This window comes from Heterocephalus glaber, unplaced genomic scaffold (genome assembly GCF_053883595.1).
Source record: "Heterocephalus glaber isolate CG9 unplaced genomic scaffold, H.glaber_assembly_v1.0 deba00001442, whole genome shotgun sequence".
In the NCBI taxonomy this organism is placed as follows: domain Eukaryota; kingdom Metazoa; phylum Chordata; class Mammalia; order Rodentia; family Bathyergidae; genus Heterocephalus; species Heterocephalus glaber.
The window spans coordinates 46,385,595-46,405,101 of NW_028258296.1; the positions used below are offsets into that span (position 1 = coordinate 46,385,595).

General features: G+C 49.2%; 1 protein-coding gene and 1 long non-coding RNA gene across 4 annotated transcripts in view; one reads left to right on the plus strand and one right to left on the minus strand.

Moving 5' to 3' along the window:
- Positions 1–19,507, minus strand: part of Kcnd3 (potassium voltage-gated channel subfamily D member 3) — a 215,914-nt gene that overhangs the window by 75,404 nt on the left and 121,003 nt on the right. The window lies entirely within an intron of this gene.
- Positions 498–18,730, plus strand: LOC110350976 (uncharacterized). Of its 2 annotated transcripts, none has more exons than XR_002397947.2 (4): positions 498–711; positions 11,004–11,266; positions 16,165–16,269; positions 18,075–18,730. It is a non-coding gene; the product is annotated as an uncharacterized LOC110350976 (long non-coding RNA). The 2 variants fall into 2 exon arrangements; XR_015452040.1 differs by lacking the exon at positions 498–711 and adding an exon at positions 8,920–9,507.

The window sequence follows — 19,507 nt, forward strand, 5'->3', positions numbered from 1 at the left end:
AGGTTCTTTTCTGGAGAAATAGCTACAGGAAGGGCAGCCCAGGATGCCATAGACCTTCCATGAGCACTTACAGTAACTGAGCAAGCATATAGACGTACGGGCGTGTGCACATACGCGTGTGTGTGTGTGTGTGTGTGTGTGTGTGATCTAGGTGGGGTTGGCATATTAGTCCTCATTTCTGAGGCTAAACAGCAGCGAATTAACAAAAAATATCCCTACCAGGCCTCACAGTGCTAAAGAGTAAATACAATTATCCTTAATCAATACAAGCCCTTCAGCAGTGGCTAATGGCTGTCCTGGGCTTAATTGTTCACAGCAGTTGTTGGGGTGGGGGTGGCGCTAAGTACTCCAGCTTCCCTCTTAGGGTGTTCAAGAGCTGGGGCAGATCCCCAGGTCAGCAGGGGGAGAGTCAGAGGCAAAGATAGGCCAGGAGGAGCTCATGGAATTTGCCCCAGATTGGCAGACCTGTGGCTAGAGTCACATGGCTCCTCCCTCTGGCTGACAAGGCCTGGGGCCACTGTCCTCCCTCCACAGGCCCTTCTGCAGGCCCCTGAGAGGTGAAGGCAGGCAGGGCCGAGTAGCTCTTCTCTGGCTGTCTTACAGCTTTGAGGGTAGCCCGTCTCTTGAGCATCTACTGTGTTGCAGTCACAGGGAGGTTACAGGTGACAGGAGGGCGTGTGCTCAGCCCCATCTAGTGACTCCAGCTCTGAGGTGAGCATTTTCTGTGCCACAAAGGGGAAGGCCCAGGGGGCAGGGGTCGAGTACTGCAGGTCCTCAGCAGACAGAGGCCGAGCCTCGGCACCTGAGGTCAGAGCTCAGGTTGTGCAGTCTGCTGTGTGGGTGCTGGTGTTCCTGCTTCAGGGCCCAGTTGCCCTGGAGGGTGTGGATGTGCACGGAAGTGGTGGGGCCATCTTCTGTTTTCCACAAGGTCCGGTGGAGCTGCACATAGTGAGGGCTGTGTGGGTCAACTGCTCTTTCCCAGGTGCTTAACTCCCTTCTGGTCTCCTCTTCTGGGTGGATCTCTGCCTGGGGGGTGACTCTCTGGTGTCTGCAATGCTGCAAAAAATGGACTCACACCCTCTGAAACCAAATCCAAAGACTCCAGAAACCCTGTGGTCCATCCCCCAGGTGCTGTACAACCGTCGAATATTTGGCTTCTAAGTAGGTTGGGCATAGCCCTTGGGCCTCCACCAGCAGAAGTCCCAGTTCTGCTCCTTCTTCTTTCTGAGATGGTTGGGTGAGTCACTTCACTTGTCCCTGATTCTGTTCCTGTCAGTTGGAAGTGGACAGTAAGTGTTCCAACTCTGCAGGCTTAGTGTGCAGAATGATGCTGGAAAGAGAGAGGCTTCTTTATAGGAAAGAGAGAGGCTTCCACTGTCTCTCCCCCATGCTCTTGCCCTTTCCCCTGTGTTCCAGTCTCCAGTCTGGCCCTCTGTTCTTCTTGCCCTTCCTTGTCCTTCCCTCCTGTCCATTTCCAGGTACTTTCTGCAGCTCCTTTCTCCTTGAGACAGAGGCCACCGGAAGGGCAGGCAGCAACTGGAGTTCCTGCTTGCTGTCTAGGCCAGCCACGCACAGGCCGCCCTGGAGAGCAGCACTGTATTGATTAGTTGATTGGAGGTGAATACTGTCTAGACATGGCGAACCTCCTGAAACAGGGCTTTCTTGCTCCAGTACTGACAAGGCCTCCTTGGTGACTCTCAGCACTTACTTCCTTTTCCCCGGGGAGCAGAAGACAGAGGCTCTAACCTGGCAAGCTGCTAGCTGTGAGGTGGCCCCCAGCATCAGTGCCCAGCCTCCAGGAACTGTAAGAAGGGGCTGAGTCAAGAGGACCGAACTTGGGGCCCCACCTCAGCGTGGCTTCCTCCCTCAGCTCTGCTGTGGTTCTCCTCCTCCTCGAGGACACATGGACCCTCACCTCTGTGCGAGGAGCTCCTGGCCAGTGCCCCAGTCCCAGTCCCTCTCCCCTGTGAGCGGGGCAGTCTGTGGGGCAGTCCCAGGCCGAGCTCTGGGACTCCTATTTTCAGAAGGGGGAGGCAGAAGAGTTCAAACAACCACTTAGAAGCTCAGGCCATTGTGTACAATGATGCAGGCTGCAGGGGCTGAAATCTGTGTGGCTGCCCCTGAGGAGGGGGGAAGGTGCTGTTCTAATTCACACAGACACGTTTAGCCCAGCCAGACTCTGCTCAACTCAAGAGTCTTTCCGCTTGGCAGCCTGCTTCCCTGGTTGGACCAATTTCCTCTGAGACTAGGCTCCTTCTCTGGTCCCTTTGTCTGTTCTTTTGGAATCTGATTTCCTACAGTGTTGCAGGGTTCCTGAGCTGAGCTGCTGCACCCTCACTGTGGGCCCTCCATACCTTTCTCAGAATCTTCCTGCTGAGCCAGCTTTTGATTTTCCTAAGGCAAAGGAGAGTCTACCCTCTTGCCTACGGGACCCACCAGAGATCCTGTAACTCATCAGACACCTCATTGTGTTCCTTCCTGCTACAGATTAGCACTGTTAACTGTCATCCTTTTCTCTGCAGAGGTGGAGGATGCCAATTCTTTCTCCACCCAGCCCTGCTTGAGAATATCATCTTTCCTGGTCCAGTCCTAACAGGCCCCACATAGAATTTCAAATCTCCTGGCTCCGCTGGTTGCCCTGTTCTCTGCTCCCTGATTAGAGAAGCCAAACTGCCTGAGTGCTAAGAATAGCAGCATCATCAGTGACTAAACCTGACAGACAGCACCCCGCTCTCCCACCCCCACTTCCCAGTGTGCCTGGGGACACATCCCTGGAGTCTGTGCTCCCTCGGGGATCACTGGAGGCTGCAGCACCATCTGGCGACCCCTCACAGCTGACCTGCAGGTCCCCCCTCCCCTCAGAGCAGGCCGGCAGCACTGGCTCCTTTCCCGCTGAGACAGGGGACAGCCAGTGGAGGGGCACATTTGACCGGTGGGCTTTGTCACCGTTGCTCTGGGAGCTCTGGACATAGAGACAGGGTCACAGCCTGGGCACGAACAGAGGCTCCAGGAGAGAGAGAGAGGCAAGGCGCAGTGGGCTGAGGGCCCTCAAGCAATTATGATGGGGCTGGTTCAGTTGCCGGCTGGTGCGAGCCACAGAGCCAGGTGGTTTTCTCATGTTTGTCCTCAACTCATAGTAGCCCCATGTTGGGAGGGTGACCAGTGACATTGCTGGGGGCAGAAGAAGGCTGGCTTCCTGTCCCGAGGCCCACAGGTCACAGCCACATAAGTCCAAGTGACAGTTACTAAGACTCTCATATGCAGAGAAACCTGTGCGGGGTTTATTCTCCATACCAGGGGGGTTACCTTCAACCTTGGGATGCCTAACATGTCTCTTATTTGTATTTTTGTGGAGCTCCTATATGGTCTAACTGATTATCTCCCTATAATCATTCCCAGTAAACGTAAAGCCCCCATCTGGCCATTTTCTATCTGAAAACTCCTAATCATCCTTTAAAACCCATCTGAGTCATAACCATCCCCCTGAAGTCTTCCATGAGCTGCTATTCTCCCCACACTGTGTAAATAATTACTCCTCTCTCTGTACAGTGAAAAGGCTTTCCTTGTGATAGACATATTTCAGACTTACAATGTGCTGTTGCTTCTCTGTTTCTCCTTTAGTCTAGGGCAGAAATTTTGTCTAATCATCTTCTGAGTCTAGCTCAGTGCCTGGCATCATACAGTAGGTGTCCAACAAATGCTTATTGAGTAAATGAGTGCAATGGGAATCTTGCACCGAGGATTCAGGCTGCCTGAGTCTAAGGACTGTATATTTTCTAACAGGCAGGACTGTGAAGTGCTCGGCACAGAAGTGCTCACATACCTCTGTGGAATAAGAGGTGTCACTATTCCCATTCTGCTCCAACTCATCTGAACTCAATGAAAACCGCAACTGCCTTATCACCAATTCCTCCTGGCAGCTTCAGTCACTCTCTGCTCTGTTCAAGCCTCTGCAAACATGCCTACATCATGGTATTCATCCTGCTGTATCACAGCCATTTGTTTACATATCTGTCTTCCACACTAGACATGAGCTCCTTGGGGAGAAGCCTGCTTCTCATTCTTCTTGTTCAGCAGGGTATCTGGCACGATGCAGTGCTCTGTGACTATGCAGGGAGTGAATCACAACCATGAGGGCTGTGGGGCCAGGAGCAGCTCACAGCTGGACAGGGACCCTGGGGAGAGGCTGATGTGGCCGTAGCTCTGGATTCTCTTAGAAGAGCCTTGCCAGAGCCACTTACTCTTGTGCTGAGACCCAGTAAGGGCCAAGAAAGTTGACAAAGATGTCTATGTCCTTGGCTTGGCTCCCTATAGACTCCCTTGTTCCTGCCCTTAAGCTTTCAGGAGTATTTGACCCATCAGTCTCTACAGCTGCCACATCTGGACAATTGAGTATTTGCAGAGGTCACAGAATATGCGGGTCACAGGCTCAGACATCCACTTTGGAAGAATAATGGAGCACTCCTTTGTCCTCATTCTAACCATCCGCTGCTCAGTATTAATCAGGTGCCTACTATGTCCGAGTCCCTGTTCCAGGTGCTGAAAGCACTTTTCTGGCAAGAGTGCCCGAACGGTCAGGGGCTGTCATGATTTGGAGGAAGGCTGGCAGGGAGAAGATGCGGAGGGGCTGCATAAGCAAAGCAAGTCTAGGAAAAATAAATTATGAATGTTAGGAAAATAGTCCTTTAACATCTTCAGGGCAGCCCACAGCTCTCTGAGGTGCTGCTCAGCAGCATGGCCAGCAGGCCAGGCATCCTTTCAGAGGGCCAGTGGGGAGTGAGTCCCAGCTGCCCACGCTCAGTGATGGGTGTCTTCCACATGTGCCTGGCTTAGACGGCTTCCAGCCTGGTGCTGGGCTCTGTCCCCAGCACCTCATTTAAGAGGTAATCATTTTAATAAATATGAACTGTGGGACTCTTGCCTGAGAGCAGAACTGAAATCGAATCTGTAATCCAGACAGAGGGGAGTGCAGCCGCACTGGGTTAATTATGCACACACCAGGCATATGGCAGCGCACCTCCAGACCAACAAGCGGAGAGCGTTCTCTGGGATGCAATTAGTTCCTGTGCATGCATAAAAAATGAGGCAATGCCTCCAAAACAAAAATAAAATTACTGAAGTCATAACCTCACACCAGTGTAATTACAATCACTGAGTCTCACCACTTGGTTTAAGTAACATTTATTCATCTGCTGTTGTGCAGTGGGCTTGCCTAGCAGTGGCCTCCTTTTCAACCTCATTCTGCCCAGTGCTTACTCCCTTTCCCAGGCACCTGCTCTCCCATGGCATCCTTTCCCTCTCCAAGTCCTGAACATGACTTTGCTTAACTGTGGTCCTCCAGGGTAAATTGACAAGCAGAGCATTACTCTTGAATAATAACAGCCCATACTCAGCGAGCTAAGCATGCTACCTGCATTATCTACAAACCCTCATTGCAATGCTACCAAGCAGGTAATACTATTAACCCCACTTTTCAGCGGGAAAGGGAGGCTTCAGAAATCCAGTAAGCTTGAGAGGCCGCCCAGACTGTCCAACCCACAGGTTCCCACCGTTCTCTAGGGACTTCGTCATGGAACCCCAGTTTCAAATTTCCAGCACTGGCACTTGCAGCAGGTCACTTCATCTTTTTGAATCATTTCACTTTCCCCCTCTGGACAGATGTGATACCAAAACTTAGGTTCAGGGTTGTTCGGACATTGCACTTTCTTTGCTTATTCCTGTGTCCACTGGAGCTAAGCTGCACGTGGGCAGGGATGGTTACCTGCATGGTTACTGCTATATTCCCAGCACCAAGGATGGTGCCTGGCACTTAGCAAGTACTCATAAACATTTGTGAACAAATGACCAAATGATTAACCTCAACAAAATTCAGTTTCCTCATCTGTAAAATACCACCTTCTTGGGTTTTTGTGTGGATTACAGGACATAGCTGCCAAAGTGCTTAATATAACATGTGACATTCAGCACTTGCTCCATACATGATGGTTATTAAATAAGACTTTATTTGCTATTCACCACTAGAGCTCCTGTGCTCAGGACAGTGACTAGAGTAAGACAGATGTTCACTAAATATCTGCTGAATGGATTGTTGTTCAACAGTTCTTTGAGTCTAAAGAGGTACAGAACTGCTGGAGCCTGAGAATCGTGAAATTCATATAGGCTGGACTGTAGCCCACAGAGGATGCTCATAGCATGGCTACTTGCCAAGGCGGGCACAAGGCAGCTGACTATTTAGGAGTCTGGGGTTGGGGACACCAGATGAAGTATAAGACACCCAGATAAATTTGAGTTTCAGATAGATACAAATACACTTTTAATGTAATTATGTTCCATGCAATATTTGGGACTTACTTATACTAAAGAAAAATCTACTATCCTGTCTTTTTATTTATTAAATCTGGAGCATTAGCTGGGGATGTATTTTCAGGACATTCCAAGAAGATGGAGGCACCAGGGAGATCCCATGATATCTCTGCCTCTGCTGTGGGTGGGGTGCTTAGATAGAGACACTGGTGAGCTTCGCGGCCCAGTGAAGGCAGGAGAAGCATGATGTATAGGCAGCGTGGTGGCTGTCCAGTAGATGGGTCCGAGGGTATGAGGAGGAGGAGGAGCCAAGTGAGACGGCGGCTTGTGCCACTGGGCAGGGGCTGGTGTTCTGGGGAGTGGGCACAAAGGGTGAAAATACAGATGCCCTCCTTGTGACAAAGATATCCCTGCTCTTAGTTGTGTTATTAGAAATTCTTCCATACTTGCAAGTACCATCATTCATCTCAGAGTAGGTGTCCCTTCCCCTTGAGAGGTGAAGGTTAGGACTGAGTTACAGAAGTACTTCCTGCATTTCCCGGTAGGTTTAAGGCTGAGCTGGAGCTGGAGCTTTGGCCTCCTGATGTGGCCTCCTGTTTGAAATGGGATGAAATGAGTGCCTGATCTGTGCCATTAGTGAAGCACCTGGGGGATCCAACAACATTTCTTGGGTCTCTCTGCAGGCCTCGCTGGGTTCTGTGGGCAGTCAGAAGCCTATAGTTCTGTGGTGTGTTTAGTCCTGTAGCCCATGTGCTCACCCCACTGTGCCCTATCTCCATCCCGGCCCAGTGACTGCTGTCAGCACCCCTGGGAGCTACTGTGTCAAGCCTAGATCTAGTTCTACTGGGAAGTTGTGTAAGGTCAAACCTGGACTGAAACCCCAGAATAGGAGACCCTCCTCCGCCCAGCTCCAAGCCTGGGCTACTCCTCAATTCTGTAGCAGCCCAGGATGCCAAGTTGGTCACTCTCCAGGCCTCCCCAGCCCAATCCACTCCCTGCATCGGGGGCAGGCCTGCCCGGCTCCTTCCTGAGTATTACAGTTCCTGGTGCCTACTATCCAAACTAATCTTACCCCGCTTTGAGGGTCAGGGAGGCCTGTTTCAGCAAGTGAAACCCAGAGGTGACTCTAATCACCAGGCTGTAATTACTTTTCACACTCTGGTTACATTTTGCTGGTCCTCCTCAGCAGAGTGTGTGTTTTATGTTAATGACCACATAGTGGGCTGGTGTGGAAAGGCTGAAGACAGATCTTTCACAGCAAAGAGGCTGCTGGGACCTTCTTTCAAACTGAGAATTTTGGTGCTTTGAGGCATGTTTCCTTGTGTAATGGGCCGGAGTCACTGTCTTCTCCATGGGTCTGGGACAACCATCCCTCTCTCCTTAGACCTTTCCCATATCTTCCTGTTGCACCCCCCCAGACAATGGCACCTCAATCAAGGCAATGGAGGGTTACAGGGGGGCAGCTGCAGAGATGTGGGTGGGGTGTGCAGAGAGCACAGAGGACAGTGCAGCCCACCAGGCTGGGGAGACACCAGCTGTTACCAACTAGAGCAGTGAGGGGGAACCTTTCAGAGGTGAGTGCCCAAACTACAACCCCAAACCCACTCACAAAGTCTCAGCAGTGCAATTAAACCTAAATACTGAAGTTTTACAAATAACATGCATGCCATAGGTTCACCACCACTGAACTAGAGGCTAAATAAAGGATGAGGGGAAGAAGTGGTACCAAAACCTAGAAAAAGAGAATCACGTGGAAAGGGACCAAAAGAGGAGCGATGGCCTTCAGTTTTGAGACAGAGCCAGTCCCAGGTGACCCAGAAGGAAGCAGCCAAGTGAACACACAGCCTCATTCTCCTCCCTCCCTCCAATCTTGCCAGGGCTCCCCATTAGCCAAGCCCAGCCAGAAGCCAGCTGGAGAGGGATGGTGGTCAGCCTGGCGGAGGCTCCTCTGGCACCTGCCCCACAAGCTCTCTCTGATGGCAACTGAAAGAGCCACTTCCATACTCTGCAGCTGCCCGGGATGAGGAATGACGGAGGAGAACAGGGGCTTCCTGCTTTCTTTATTGGATATTGTGAGGGCATGGCTAGGGTGTGGGAAGATGTTTTCAGAAGTTTCAGAAACAGAAATGTAGGACTTGCTCTGAGAAGCCTTGGAAGCTTGCCCTGTGTCACTCACCCTCTTTGGGTCTGTAATCTTATCTCTAAGTGGTATCGATGACACCTTGAGCATGTGGGAACTTATGAGTGAAAGCTCACAGTGCAGTGCAGGGCACAAAGTAGGTTTGCAGTAAGAGAGACTTGAATCTCAGATGGCATCTGGGGATCGCCTGGCAACCAAGGGTCCCCTCCAGCCCCAGGCTTGCTGTCTGATGTCTCCCTCAGCCTCTCAGTCCCTAGTACATGGTGGATACTGGGCCTCTGCCCAGCCTGGGGTCGGCTGTAGGAAGTGAGCTGCCTGCCCCACCTGCTAAAGGCAATGTGCGACATCACCCAGCCAGTTCCAGATTCCGGTGTCTGCTGATGCTTATGAGTACTGGCTGGTTTCATGTCTCAAGTGAGCACACTGCTGGGTGCCAAGGGAGCAGGAAGAAGGGGCTGGGGGCCGAGGAGAGAAAAGGATACACCCTGCAGGATCCTGTGTCCTGGCAGGAAGAGAGGGGAGGGCCCTTCCTGCCCCGGAGACCAGCAGCTGCCTGTCCACCTCATTAGCTGGAACACAGTCAAGGCAGTTAGGAATGGAGGACGTCTCATGTTTATTCATGCAGCGGTGACACACTGTCTTTCTGTGCTGGCCACCGTCCCTGGGGGTGGTTTGTGGCCACTGCCGCTCCTTTTAACTTTCTGTTCTTCTATCCAGTTCCTGGGTGTGCACTAGCGGCTTCTCATCGACTCATTTTCAAATGGAAAATGAACATCTGAATAATGTCTTACAGTTTACAAACCACTTTCTACATCCGTTGCTTTGGGGAAGTCTCACAGCAGCCCTGTATAGTTTCTATGATCATCGTATCATTTTATATATGTCCTGGGCCCTGCAGCCCCCTTGAGGGGGACAGTCTGTGGGCACAGCCCTGCGTGTACAGTTGCACAAGCAGCCAGGGAGGAGACTGGAGTCTGCACTATTCTGTATCTGCTTGCCGGGCACATGGATTCAGTTTACTGACCTGTATGCTGGGGACAGGGGATGAAACAACCATCTCCCGGGTGAGCTATTATCCCCTCCCCTCCTGGCTCAGCTCTTGGGGCCCCTTTGCCAGCAGTGGTGTGGGGAACAGGGAACACCCATGTCTGGTGGGGTGGGGAGTGCTGGGAACCCTCTGTTGAAGAAGAGTGTGGCAATGCTGCCTCCTCACCAATCTCATGCCCCTGATAGCTGCCTGGCCCAGGATGCCAGGGCACCCTCGCTGCCTGCTCTTCTGTTCCTGGGGGGTACTGAGGACACCCCTAGCCATGCCACCTTTTTGGGGAACAGTGTTCCCAGCTACAGATGAACTCACCTTTCCGTGACCCGACTATCTAGAGAGCCCCTGCCCCGACTCTCCACCTTCTTACACTTTTGCTAAGAGCATTATTAACCCTGAAAATACAAGATTTCCATTTCTTTACTAATATTTATGAGTACCTACTACACATCAGGTGCTTTCACTTGGGCAATTTAAAAGACTCTTTTGGTTCTTCCAGGAATGTTGAGATAGCACCTCCCATTTTGGAGATGAGGCCCTGAGCCTCAGAAGGATGACATGATTTGCCCAAGGCTGTTGGCTCCCACACCTCAGCAAAGGGCACGGCAGACACGAAGCTGCGCATGTCCGCGAGCTGACATCTCCAGGCCCCTCGGTTCCAACACTCCCCACCATGAGATACACACTAAATGGACTCTCAAGCCTTGTCAACTCTACCACCAGCATGTTTCTTTAGTCCATCTGACCCATCTCCATTTTCCTAGCCAGCCTCTCATCATTTCCTGGGGGCCCTTCAGGATCTTAGTTCTCTCCTCTGTAAGATGGGGCTGAGTCCAATCAACTCTGAGCCAAAGTCCCTTCAAAGGCCCACAAAGCAGGATGACTGGCCATTCTCCTTTCTAGGGCTGCACTGTGATTGCTGTGTTCCCCTCCCTCCAAAAACAAGCCTTAAAAATTAGACTTTACAATGACATTGGTCTAAAGACACATAGAATCCTGGCTGGATTCATTATTATTATATTCATTTTTTCTTCTGATTTAAAAAGACTCAAACATTTTCATGGGTCCTGAAAGTACTCTGACCCCCAAGCACTGTCTTCTATTCCTGATGGATAGTTTGGTGCTGCTGCTGCTACAAGTCCTACCTCTAGGAAGCCCTTCAGTTCCAGGCAAACAGGTGGTTGGTTACTCCACTGCAAGGTCCTTTTCCCCTTTGCCTCTCTGACCTCACTGATTTCTCCCTTCCCTTGGGTAGCTCTACTCCAGACACGCTGATCCTCAACCACACTAGTACCTTTTCCTGGAATAAACTGTTGGCTAACTTCCTTCAGATCTTTGTTTAAATGTCATAGCCGTCTGTGACCACCAGGGCAATAGCTCTGTCCTAGTTTCCCTCCCTCCCTCCTACTCATGTCTGATTCTTTCAATACAAGTAGCCAGTGACCTTTCAGAAAAGCAGAAAATTTGATCATGTCTGTCTCCTACTTAAAAATGACTCTTGGTTCTCATTGCTTTTAGAAGATCATAACTCCCTAGCACGACCTACGCAGCCCTGACAAGCTGCTGCTGCTCTCCATGCTGCGGCTGCGAGGCCACTCTGGGCAGGACCCACGTTGCTGACCCCTATGGGGTGGTCCTCTTTTCCTAAGGCCCTCCACATGCACACCCTGCACCAGTGGCCTTGTGAGATGCTCTGGGTCACCTTTGCCTCAGCGAGCCAGAGAAGGATTGGGACTGACAAGGAGAAGGAGGGAATGAATAGGATGACTCCACGAATTTCTGTAAGTTTGGGGGTTTTATACTCATCTTGAGCCCAGCTCAAATCACTGGAGAGATGCTAAGGCCACTGGGGTCCAGTGGGTTGTCGAAGCAGTGCCAGGAATTTTACTTGGCAATATTTGCCTTCTGGGAACTGTGTCTGACTGGGCAATGCTTTCCGGAAGCCCTAGGATGTAGAACCAGGATCCAGTCAGGAATGCATTCTTGCGTTACCTATACCCCCGAAGGCCTCAATTTCCCCGATTGGCCGAAAGGCAGAGCCAGAGGTCCTCAACACCACACCCCATATTTCTATGAAAGCTGATCCCTGCTGAAACGACACAAGCAGAGATTTACCAAGCCTGTGGCAGGTGCAGTCATGTGATTCCTCACAGTGGTCCCCGGGGGGAGGTGTCATTTGGGGAAATGAGAGCCTGGAGCTCCATCTACTTCACCCTGCTGATGTGGCCAGAGAGGCAAGTGAGGAAAGCCTTTCCCCACCCCAAGGTCTTTGCATTCTCCAGGGAAACTTCTTAAGGACAATCAGGGGCAATCTGAGGAGATATTCCCACTGGGGCTGCTCTGACTTAGCTAAAGGTGACATCGATCCCATAGTATTAGGCACCATCGACTGTAGTTATCAGAAGAGTGCCTGGAAAATGATGAGCACTGAAAAAATACTGGATGGAAATACTGATTGACTGAGTGATGGATTGCAGTGCTGAGGATGGAACCCAGGGCGTTGCGTACGCTAGGCAAGTGCTCTACTTCTGTGCTGCATTCCCAGCTCTTTTTATTTTTTATCTTGAGACAGGGTCTTATTAAGTTGAACTTGAGGTCCTCCCACCTCAGCCTTCTGAGCGGCTGGGATTGCAGGCATGCAGTATGATGTCCAAAGGAAAAAAGTTATTTATTGAGCGTCTACTAAGTGCCAGTGCTCTAAAAGATAATTTTCATATATTGTTTCACTTTTTTTTTGGTACTGGGGATCAAACGCAGGACCTTGGGCTTGCGAGGCAGGCAGCAGAACCACTGAGCTACATCCCCAGCCCCTTATATATAGTGTTTCATTTAAGCCACACAAAAACCATATGGCATAGCCATTGTTAGCTCTATTTAACAGAAAAGGAAATAGAAGCTCAGAACGAATAAGTACAGTACTTTAACAAAGGCCATACAACAACTGAATGTAACCAATGCTACCCCAAAAATACAAACTGGGATTTGTCCCCAGGCCTATTTGACTGGTTCTAATGGCCTAGGTACTTGGTTAATACTTGTTAGGTGGCAAATGAAAACTGGGCTGCTGACAGGTCTACCTGGGATGAGCCATCCCGCCCATTGGAGAAGAGGGGCTCTGGGAGCAGGAGAGGAATTTGGAGCATGGCTGTAGCTCCTCAGCTTTCCCCACCCCACCTCAGTTTGGGATTTAGCCCCCTCCACACTGCTAATGCATGACCCACGCTCCCAAGCTCCCTCCTCAGCCCTATCTACCCTTGAGCTGTAGCTGTGAAATCGTAATGACAGATCCAGTTCAGTAACCAGGATGAATCCCTGAGCAGGTCTGCTCAGCAGGGAGGCGACCCCTGCTCTGACCTTGCCCCCTGACAAGTGAGCACTCCTCTTTCATTCAAGTAGCTAGGAAACACCCCCCACCTCCAGCAATCCTCCCTGGGTTGACTGGAAGCTGGTGGTCAGCCGAGGCAGGTCTTTCCATCCTCAGGGAGAAATCTTCAAGCCCAGATCTTCATCAGCATCCATGTCTGTCCTACTGGATCATTGATGCAGCATCGTGTGATGGTTTAGCTCCCAGTAAGGAAGTCCTCCGTGGGTCCCAAGGGAAGTCCCTTCCAGAGTCGAACTCACCATTTCTCTTTTCCAAAGCGTGTCACGGGATGACCCCAGCAGCTCTTAGAAGGTGGCCAGCCGAGGATGCCTCTTGGAAAGCCAAGGGGCATAAAGAGGAGGGGGTGGCGGAAGGGGAGAAGCACAGTAGATGGCAGAGATATTGGGGACAGGGATGTCTTTAACAAGGGAAGAGGAGTTTTCTAGAGGAGGCTCTGCCCAGGTAAGGTTTTGGGACGTCCCATAAGATCCCAGATCTCCAGCGTGGTGTCCGTGGAGGTGAAGTGCAGTGCCAGGTCAGAGATGTGGGCACAAGGAGGCACTTAGCGTTCAGACTGAATTCTTCTAGACTTTGGCTGTGTGAATCCCTTGCCTTTCCTTCCCTCAGCCCTGTCTCTGGAACAGTTTCTGAGATTGCTTTTAAAGCCTTCTCATTTGCAGATTAGAAACTCAGGATCCTAAGACCTGCCCTGGGCCACTGTAGGACCCTGCTGTGGGGCTCACGGAGGGGACTGGGGGCAGGAAGGGCTGCTGCGAGCAAACAGACCATGCGACTTCATCTTCTCCTTCCTCACATCTTTCCCAGGCTGGCAGAAATGGCACAGGGGTGCATGAGGGCTCTGCAGGGAAGAGGGGCCTGCAGGGCCAGGGCAGACACCAGTGACAAGAGCAATTTATTTCCCAGGCGCAGATTAGACGGCAACTGAGAAATCCTTCCTCATGCCATCCATCAGTGGGCTGCCTCCAGCAGCCTTCAGGGGCTCAGGAAATTTGTCTTGACTGCACGGCTCTGCTACTTCATTTAGGCCCCTGTGGTGTGAATCCTGCCAGAGACCTCCCAAACCAGGAGAAAGAATCCAACTCAAAGATCATCCATAGAGCTGCTACTGCATGAACAGCAGCTGCTTCCTCCCCTTACTGCAGGCTGCACAAACTCCATGGAGGAGATGAAGCACCTCCTTATGGGTGCAGAAGCAGGGGTTTTATCAGTGTTCAGCACTGGCTAGCAAGGGAGCAATTTGGGAGGCTCTGCCCGTATATCTGAGCTCTCAGGGATTCTCCAAGCCTGCTCCGACAACAGGGCATTGGCTGAAAGTACAGTAGCAGCTGAAGAGCTGGCAAACTTTTTCTATAAGGGCCAGATGGTAAATATTTGAGGGTTGTAGGCTATAAGGCCTCTGTCACAACTGCTCAGCTCTGCCACTGTAGTGTAAAAGATGCCATTCACAATACATAATTGAGTATAGCCGTGTGCCAATAAAACTTTATAAAAATGAGGTGAATGGTCCATGGCTGAATGCTGATGTCCAAAACCCTTGGGAATTTGGAGAACCTTTACTTACTTAACAAGATTTATCAATTCCTAATGATAAGGTTTTTTTCAATGAAAAATTCTAAACAAAACAATATGCTGATTGGAATTTTCCCTCAATTCTAATATGTGAGTCTGTAAAATGTATCACCAAGCCCCAGAAACCTGGAAAAAGGCTCTTTTGCGGATTTGGGGCTACCACAGTATCTTCAGTTAGTGTTGGGCAGGACCATGCAGGAGCTCAACATAGGCTCTGAAGTCCTATTTCTTGAATTGAGTCCTTGCTCTGCTCCCTCCTAACCGCAGGACTTCAATCTCCCTTGTCTCCACTTTCTCCTCTGTAAAATGGGGACAGTAACAGTTTAGTCCCATGGGTTTGTTCTGAAACGGAATGAACTATTACAGGAAGAGCCTTTGGAAAGATGTCTGATACGTGGCCAGTCCTCACACCTACCCGCTGCCAGGCTTAGTTACCCTTCACTAAACACTGACCTGGGTGAAGGAGCGTGAGGTGCCAGGATACTTGCTCCTACTCAAAGAGCAACAGGTGATTGTTCCCAGCTAGGTGGGAACAGGGTACCCTTGGCCTAGGGTATTTGGGATTTCTTTTCTGCCTTTGCCCACATTTATTAGAATAGAACTGGACTAATTACGGCAAAGAGAAGAAGGAAGAGAAAAGGCAGGGAAAATACATTTATTGTGTTGTGACAGTAGACGAGGCAGGGCTAGGTTGCTTACATATTTTATTTCATAAAGTCCACCAAAACCACCCTACAAGGTAGGCATTATTGTCCTCATTTTTACAGAAAAAAAATTAAATCTCAGAAAGGATTTGTGAGATGTTCCAGGTCACCAAGAGTGACTAATTACAAGTTCATTCTTTGATCAAATATTTTTCACCAATTCTAGACCAGATACTGACTACCCTATTTGGGTGCCAGAGAAAAAGAAAAAGAAAATGAGCTCATGGTCTAGGTGGGGAAGATGAGAATTTAAATCAACCATCAAGGTGGGGTTCCAGGGGGAGGTGGGGAAGTAGAAAAGCTTCTCTGAAGAGGTCACACTTGTTCTGACTCCTAAAGGATGAATATGCTTCCTGGGAGAACAAGGGGGAAGGCACATTCCAAGGAGAAGTGATATCACACGCAAACAGTTAGAGGAGTTAAATAACATTGTGCTTTGGAAGTCATTCATTTGCTCTGGCAGGATCACAAGGCCAAGTGGTGGGCAATGAGGCTGGAGGGGCAGGTTGCAGGGGCCTCAGGGAGGTCATGAGAGAGAGTTTGAACTTGATCCTGTGTGCAGTTGGGAGACATTTTGAGTTTCAAGCAGGTAGTAACAGAATGAAACTGTGCTTTAGCCATGCAAAATGGACGTTGAGCTGGAAAGTGAACAAGGGGATGCACGGAGACCATCTCACAGGCAACCAAAAAATTCAGGAGGAAAATGATGAGAGGGTTATCTAAAAAGTGGCAGTGGGGATAGGACTGGGGAGGCTAATTTGAGAGACTCTGCGGAGGTAGGAGTTGGCTGGATTTAATGACTGGAATTGGGCAAGATGAGGAGGAAGGAATGGAGTCTCTGATGACTCAGAGCCTTTGGCTGAGGTGAGGAATGCAGGAAGGGGAGTGGGATTTTACTTAATGTGAATGAGTTCCACTTGTGTCATGCCGAGGAGGGCTAGCATGGGGGTTAGATGTGGCAGGGAGGTGGGTGTCTGGATGCTGAATTGGTGAAAGAGGGTAACACACACTTTTGTCCCAGCCCCAACGGGCACTCACTGGCGAGAACTGCGAAACAGCATCAAGATCAGGCCCGGAGAACCGACTGCGGGAGGATGGCGGAGGGTGCTCCTGAGGTGGCTGTCTGGTGGGTAACCTCTACATTTGTTTGGGGGAGAGTTTTGAGGTGGGGGGCACCAGAGGGGAGACTTCCCCTTCTTTAAGAACCAGTCAAGTGTGAACAACCTTCATTGCCTAGCCAGTTAAAATGGCCTTTCCAGTAAAATGTCAATTCGGAGAATTAGTCTGTGATTCAGTTAACTGGATTTTTAAGGGCCAAAGGAAGTACCATAAGCAAAGATGAGCCAATGCCCAGCCTTCCTTTCATGTAGCGGGGAAAATATCTTCCTGACTCTCTCCATCCCCTCCAGCCCTTGATTCTACCTTGATGCTGCTGCATCTTTGCTGCCACTAAGATAGTTCCTGGGACCACAGAGAGCATCTCAGGAGAAATTCAGGTTAGGCATTTCCCCAAACTATGCCCTTCAGATTGATTCACTGCAGTTCCCAGCCTTGAGTGCACAGAAAAGCACACCAGGAGGAAGGGGCAGAGATTTTTCAAGGAGTATTAGAATGGTGTATGTTTGTCTGTTTGAGTGTGTGTGTGTGTGTGTGTGTGTGTGTATGAGTGTGTGTGTGTGAGTGTGTGTGTGTGGCTCTGGGGGAGGAAAGGGGGAAGAAAGGGAATTGCAAGGGAGCAAAAGACACAGAAAGAGGAAAATATGGTCTGAAAGCAACAGAGAGAATGTTCATGCACAGGGGAAGCACAAGCAAGGGGCAGGAAATGAGAAAGAGGTAAAGGGTGATGGTGACGGGCAGGCAGGTACAAGGAACAGTCAGAAATTCAAGCCAATCTTTCCCCTTGGTCACAGTGTCCCTGGTCATGGTGCTGAACTCTAAAACTGACTGTTGGTAGGTAGAGGTGGGAGAACCACACTATGACTGGTATTATATTCACCAGGTTCCTTATCAGAGTTCTTGAGAGCCCACTGTACCCCAGAGGTTCTGATACTTGTTTTTACACATCTTATTCCATCACATAATAGCTTCTTAATACAGCAATTCTTGCCTTCAGTTATTCAAACCAAGCTATAGTAGAGGCCAGGTACTCTGTGGAAGTATTTTACCTTATGAGAACCTTAAAAATAGGAAAGAGAAGAGGAGAGAGAGTTGGTCTCTAATTATATTTAAATGAAGGCCAAAGGGATCGGGCCTATACAGAGTGTGATACAGTTTGGATCTCGCCAGGAAACCCCCTCACCAGATTACTGCAAGTCTGTGCTAACAGGGAGAAAAGTCCTGTGGAATTGTAGGTATAATTATCAATTTGTATTTTTAATAAAAGAACATAATGTATACAAAAGAGAATGCTTCATAGTAGAGATTTTAGCAACTCTAATCTATCCCAATTATTTTGCTATTGTTAAAACAGTTTTAGACTCCTTTTTTGGTATTTCTTTACCTTTATTTATATGTATTCAACTGTGAAACTTCATTTTGTGGGTGGAAGTTCTTTTTTAAATATAACCTTTCTGACTATTATAGTTTTTAGCTTTAAACTGCTTAATGGACGTTATTTTTTAGGGCAGTTTTAGGTTCATAGTAAAGTTGAACAGATAGCATTATTTTCTGTGTGTTTCTCTCATTTTGTTTGTTCAAACACACACACAAGGGCCGGGGATTTAGCTCAGTGGTTTCACCGCCCGCTGTGCAAGCGCAAGGACCCGAGTTCGATCCCCGGTACCAAAAAAAAAAAAACCCCAAAAAACCCTCCCCAAAAAACCACACACACAAAACACTGTAGCTGTGAAGCTGGACAGTTCTATATGTAATCAAAAATAAGATGTGACTCTAATGTATTAAGGATGACTTTCCTATTTGATTCCTCCACAGGGTCTAATGGCCATTTCCAGAGGAAGGAAGCATTCTACGACCAATCAGCATGCCTGTACCACTGTGCCCACACAGAGAAATGATGACATAGATTAAAAATGCTGCCTCCCAAGCTAGCCCTCTGAATGGCACTGAAATTTCCTAAATGCATATCATGGAAAGAATCCTATGTACGCTAATTTCAAAAATTGTTGCTTTTAAGTCCGGAGACTGCCACTTAGTCACCTGTGTGACCTTAAGTTAACTAACTTCTCTGTGCCTCTTTCATCTTGGAAAGGAGATGAGAATAGTTACTAATGAGTTCCTCCAAGTAAAGTGTGCTTAGAACACTGCCTGGTCCACAGTAGGCCCTCAGTTGATAGTGGGTTTCAAAGTTTCTGCTGCTGAGGGACATTCCTTGGGTAGAAAAGGCTGTGAGTTAAGGTGTAGTCATAGCTTAATCCAGATTCTGGCCATCAGGTCTGTCTCAATATGCATTTGTTAATCAAAACAGAACTAAATATAGCCCTGTGAGGAGCTGAAGAGTTTGCGTTAGGATTTGCTGAAAACAGAAACCTTTCTTTGGTGGATTTCTCAGATCAACATGTTTTGGACATTTTCTGAATCTGCCTAGTACCACAATCAATTCTGGATTGTAGCTGGGGCGAGACTGTGGAACTGGGAGGGATCAAGCCTTGGGATCCTTTTGGAGCACCCCTTTCCCCTAAAGGGAACACTTCTTTCCTCCATTCCCATGCACTGAGGGTGGGGGGGAGAATGGGGGTCTGTGGTCTCCACGGGAGCTCTTCTGGGCCTAATAGAAAGCAGGGCTTGCTGAAGGGTTTACTTATGAGACTTACTCTCCCTCTCCTGGGTTGATGTGCACTTCGAAGGAGGAAAAGCTTTAAGCATTTAAGGAATAGATTTGCCAGAGAAAGCATGGCGGGTTCCTTACACAGGTGAGTAGAGAATTCGGGGGCTGTTTGGAGGAACTCTGGAGAAGCCCTCTGGGCAGAGTGGAAGTCCTAGAGCTATATAAGGCATAGTGTTTTTGTGGGCAAGAGTACAGTCTTGGCATTAGACAGACCTGGCTCCAACACACACAAACTGGATGACCTTGAGGAAGCTGCTTTAAGCCTCAGTACCTCATCTATCAACCAGGGATAATCCTAGCACCTACCTCACTGAGCTGGTCTAAGATTTCAATGAAATAAAGCCCATGCAGCACTTAGCAGAGTGCCTGGCACACTAAGCATTCTATAAGTGGTTGCTATTATTATTTTAAGCTGCTGATGATAATAGCTATCATTTATTAAGCACTTGAGATTTCCCAAACACTGGTAAAGTGCTGTGTATCTCTGTTTTATTTAAATTCCACCATAGCCCTTTGAAGTATTCCCAATTTATAGTTGAAGAGACTGAGGGTAGGGAATTTAAGTGTTTTTGTCTCAGAG